Below are 5212 nucleotides of genomic sequence, written 5' to 3' on the forward strand. Positions count from 1 at the left end.
GGATGTAGGATGTGGATGTAGGATCTGTTAAGGATGTTGCAGGTTCTAGCAAAGGTTCTAGCAACTCTACTGTTGCTGCTGTTTTACCCACTGCTGAACAAGCTCGTTGGGATGGTAAAGATGTGCAGGCTCATGCCTTGATTGCACTTTCTGTCAAACGTAACATCACTCCACATATTCGTTCAGCTAAAATAGCAAAACAAGCTTGGGATATCCTAGTTGGTTTGTATGCAGGTCGTAAACGAGGCAAAAATCTCTTACCTGCGTAAAGAGCTAGAATTGAAGATTATGCAGGAAGATGATGACATGAATGTTTTTCTTGCTGAGATTAAAGATCTCAAGGAACAGTTGATTTCTGCAGGTGAGATTATTCCTGATCATTCTCTTGTGCAGACTGTTCTTGATGCTTTACCTGAGTCATATCAGACTTTTGCTTCCACGTGGAGACTTGTTACTGAGGACAGACCTGATGTTGTCAAGTATGATACTTTAGTCAACAAGCTCTTGCAAGAAGCGCAGTCCAGGCAAAACAGGGCCAGGCAGTGTGTAGTTGATTAGGCATTTGTTGCTGCCCAGCAGAGAAGAAGTGGTGGTAAGGCAGCCCCTTCCACTGTTTCTTCTGCTATTAGTAGGTCTGCAACTTCTTCTCCTTCCACAGGTAGCAACAATAGGTCTGAGAAGGCTTGTGGGCCTATGCAAACTCCGTCATTTTGTAAACACTTGTACTTCGTGACTTTCATTGATGATTACTCAAGGCATGCATGGATATATCTAGTGAAGGCAAAGTCCGAAGTGTTTTTTGTGCTTCAAACAATTTTTGCTTATGGTTGAAAATGTATCCAATTGTACTGTGGGCACCCTCCGTTCTGATCGAGGAGGGGGGGAGTACATGTCTAAAGAGTTTGATGCATTTCTGGCTAGTCATGGGATAAAACACCAATGTACAGTGCCATATACCCCTCCGCAAAATGGTGTTGCTGAGAGGAAAAACAGGTCACTTATGGAGATGGCACGATGTATGGTCAAGAGCCAAGCTTTGCCACATGCGTTTTGGCTTGAGGCTATCATGTGTGCTGCATATGTACTCAACAAGTGTTCCACTAAGGCCTTGCAGTCTGTTACTCCATACGAAGCTTGGCATGGCAGGAAGCCTTCTATTGGTCACTTGCGTGTCTTTGGTTACTTGGCCTATGCTTTAGTACTTGTGTAACAACGTAGAAAATAAGGCTGTTAAATGCATTTTTGTTGGTTACAGTGCTGAGAGCAAGGGTTACAGATTGTATCATCCGCAGTCAAAGCGTATCTTGATTAGTCGAGATGTTGTTTTTGTGGAAGATTCTATGCAACCTTTGTTATCATCATGTACCAAAGAGACAGGTGTGAGCTCACGGGATGTAGATGTATTTGATACGCTGTTGCCTCTGTTTACAGGTGGGAATTCAAATGTAAGTCCTAATGAGGCAAATATTCAGCCTATGCAGATTTCAAACGACATCATAGATCAGCCTATTTCTGATGCAGATTTACAGGATGTAATTTATGAGGATAGGGCTGAAAATGAGCAGGCTAGAGGAATGCCTAAATGGCTGGTGCAAACCTTGCGTGATAGTAAAATTAATGCACCTATGTCTAGTCGTACTCATTCAGGTTTTCAACATGCTCTTATGCATTAGATTGTTATGCTTTGGTTGTGTCTAGTATGTGTGAAGAGGAAGAACCTCTTTCATTTGATGAGGCACAAAAATCAGAAAATTGGTTGGCTGCAATGCAAAGTGAATATGATGCTATAATGAAGAATGGTACATGGTCTTTGTGTGATTTGCCTATTGGTAAAAAGGTCATTGGATGTAAGTGGGTTTTTAAGTTGAAACAAAAGCCAGATGGCAGTGTTGATCGCTATAAGGCTAGACTTGTTGCAAAGGGTTATGCTCAAGAAAAGGGCATTGATTTTGATGAGACCTTTGCTCCCACTTGTCGTATGACTACCATTCGTAGCATTTGTGCATTGGCAGCTCATAATGGTTGGAATGTACATCAGTTGGACATAAAGACTGCGTTCTTGAATGGAGATTTGCATGAGGAGGTGTATGTATCGCAGCCTCGTGGTTTTGTTCAAAGAGGACAGGAAAACAAAGTGTGCAGGTTGAAAAAGGCTTTATATGGTTTAAAGCAAGCTCCACGAGCTTGGTATGAAAAGATACATGCATGTTTGACTGCATATGGTTTTCAGAATAGTCCAATAGAAAGTACTTTGTATGTTAAACGTGTGGATGATGTACATCTAATCTTTGCTCTCTATGTCGATGACATGCTGCTCACAGGACCAAATGAGAGTCATATTGCTGATTTTAAGGCTGATTTGAATGTCTCTTTTGAGATGTCAGATTTGGGGCATTTGCATCATTATTTGGGGATACAATTTAAGCAGTGTGATGGAGGTATTGCTTTGCGTCAGACAAAGTATATTGAGACATTGTTGCGGAGATTTGGCCTTGAAGACTGCAAGCCTATTGCTACTCCAATGGAGACAGGTTTGAAGTTGAGTCTTCATGATGCTGGAGATCACTTTGATGTCATACTCTATCAGACAGCTGTTGGTTGCCTCATTTATGTATGCATTACGAGGCCAGACATTCAATTTGCAATCTCACAGGTGAGCAGGTTTATGCATAGCCCAGGGTCTCAGCATTGGAAGGCAGTTAAACGCATCTTTCGCTCTACTTGAGTGGCACCATACATCTTGGGTTGTTTTATCCCAAGGGGGGATCGTTTGCCGCCAGATTTACATGCTTTTTCAGACTCAGATTGTGCTGGTTGCTATGACACAAGAGTGTCCACAAGTGGTTTTTGTTTCATGCTCGGTAGCTCATGCATATCTTGGTTAAGCATCTTGGTTGAGCAAGAAGCAACCTACTGTGGCCACTTCTAGTTGTGAAGCTGAGTACAGGGCAACTTTCACAGCTACGGTTGAGTGTGTGTGGCTCAGACGGCTTATGGTGACTGACTTGGGTGTTGGACAGGAGTATGCCACCTCTATCTACACACTGATAGTCAAAGCGCATTGGCAGTTGCGAGAAACCTAGTTTTTCATGCTCGCACAAAGCACATTGAGGTGCATTATCACTATGTCAGGGAGAGACTCTCAGCAGGAGAGATCAGCTTGGCCTATGTGCCAACATAGGACAACCTCGCCGCCGCCAATCTTTTCACAAAGGCGCTTCCTCTTGGAGAAGTTTGAAGCTTTTCGCAAAGCTTTGGGCTTGCTTCCCTTTGTGGACTGATCTACTTTGGGCATGGCACTTTCCTATACATGAAAGCCAGCTCTCGTTCACACCATCACTCCCAGGGGGGATTTGTTACCATATATATAAGCAGTGATGTGTGTGAACACACTTAGGACCGCCGAGGCACTTTTTCCCTCTTTAGGAGGTTTTTTCCCTCGGCTTGTATATACGCCCATTATTCTAGGGCTATCTTATCTTTTTTTACATTGACACAATCTAATACATTGCGTGTTGTGTGCATTCTTGCTTCTTCTTCTCCAAGCTTTGTGTGCTTTCCTACAACCCTAATTCCAACAGACACCAAACTCAGTATGAGTATATCTAAAAATCCACAAGGCGATGGACAGACGAAAAGTGTTAACCAAGTCCTAGAAGATATGCTTCGAGCATGTGTTAATCATAAGCAAAATAATAGGGATGATTATCTTCCATTATTAGAATTTGCTTATAATAGTGTTAAACATCTGGTTTTAGTCCATTCATGCTAATGTATGGATTTCAAGCTAGAGCACCCATGGCTGTTGAGTTACAAAAATAAAAATTGCAAAGTGTAAAAGGCTTTCTCAAAGACATGCTAAACATTGCAAGAAGCAATGTTAAGAGAGCACAGGATCGTTCTATTAGTTATGAGAAAGGTAAAAGAAAACTAATTAATTTTGAGGAAGATGATTTAGTTTATGTAAAAGTTTCTGAAAAGTCAGAAACTTTAAAAAGTGAAAAAATCCCAAAGTTAAGTCCAAGGTATTGTGGTCCTTATACAATACTTTATTGGAAGTGTAGCTTACAAGGTAGCTTTACCCCTGAATGTTCCAGAGTACATTCTGTCTTTCATGTTAGTAGACTAAAATGCAAGATGGGAAACAATGACAACATCATTAGAAAAGAAGAAATAGTAGACCACCTATTCTTCCACATGAGCTTGAAATCAAAAAAAAGAAAACTAGACATTCTATGTTTGAAGAATGAGTAAAGTGGAAAGATAGACCAGAAGAAGGATCAACTTGGGAAAGAGTGGCTACACTGAAGAAAAGGTTTCTTAAGTTTGTTTTCGAGTTTAAGGGGGAAGAAATGTTATGAGACTGATAGGAAACACTAAAAGGTAAGACTAAGAAATATTATTTATATGTAAAGGTTTGCATATAAATAAGGTTCAGGGGATTTCAAATAGGAAATACATAAGCAATGGTTAATAGGCATTAAAGTTAAAGTAAATACATAAGCAATAGTTAATAGGCACTAAAGTTAAAGTAAGTACATAAGCAATGTTTAATAGGCATTAAAGTTAAAGTTAAAATGGAAAGTAAATGGTGCACAATGGAAGCCCAAGGGACATAGAAGAGGGAGTGCCCTTCTAGGGGTTGTTGAAGAGGCATTGGTTAATGAAAAGGCAATGTTTAGCCAATGAAATGTCAAGAGGATAAGTTGGAAGTTCACGCACCACCTAGGCCTATATAACCATGAGTTTAGGGTCCATTTGGGATGTGGTTGGGTGGAGAATCAAAGTACTAGTCTTACAAGTCCTCAAGATTATAATGCAAGGAGCATTACAGAGAGAGGTGGCAAGAGCTAGAGAGTAACAAGGGGTATGAGGAGCCACAAGGGGGGGATTGCTGTGTCAAGAGGCAAAGGGGGGTGTCTTTATAAGAACAAGAGGAGAGAGGAACTGGGGCATGTGTGAGAAAGAGTCAGCATCGACAGTGCAAGGAGACAAAAAAATGCCAACATGGCTGGCCAGTAGGGAGTAGAAGACAATGGCCAGTCTACGCGGTAGTATGGGTGGTGGAAGAAGAGTCCACAATGGCACCATGCCAAGAAGACACGGGAGTGATCCAGCAAGAGGGCCATTAACGTGGGGGGGTGGTCGACAGCACTCGTCACCTCCTCCTAAAAATTTTAAAAGTAAAATTGAAAGTATAAAGACAGAGTGG

Source organism: Cibotium barometz, chromosome 53, assembly GCF_041138505.1.
Source record: "Cibotium barometz isolate CiBa-2024 chromosome 53, ASM4113850v1, whole genome shotgun sequence".
Classification (NCBI taxonomy): Eukaryota; Viridiplantae; Streptophyta; class Polypodiopsida; order Cyatheales; family Cibotiaceae; genus Cibotium; species Cibotium barometz.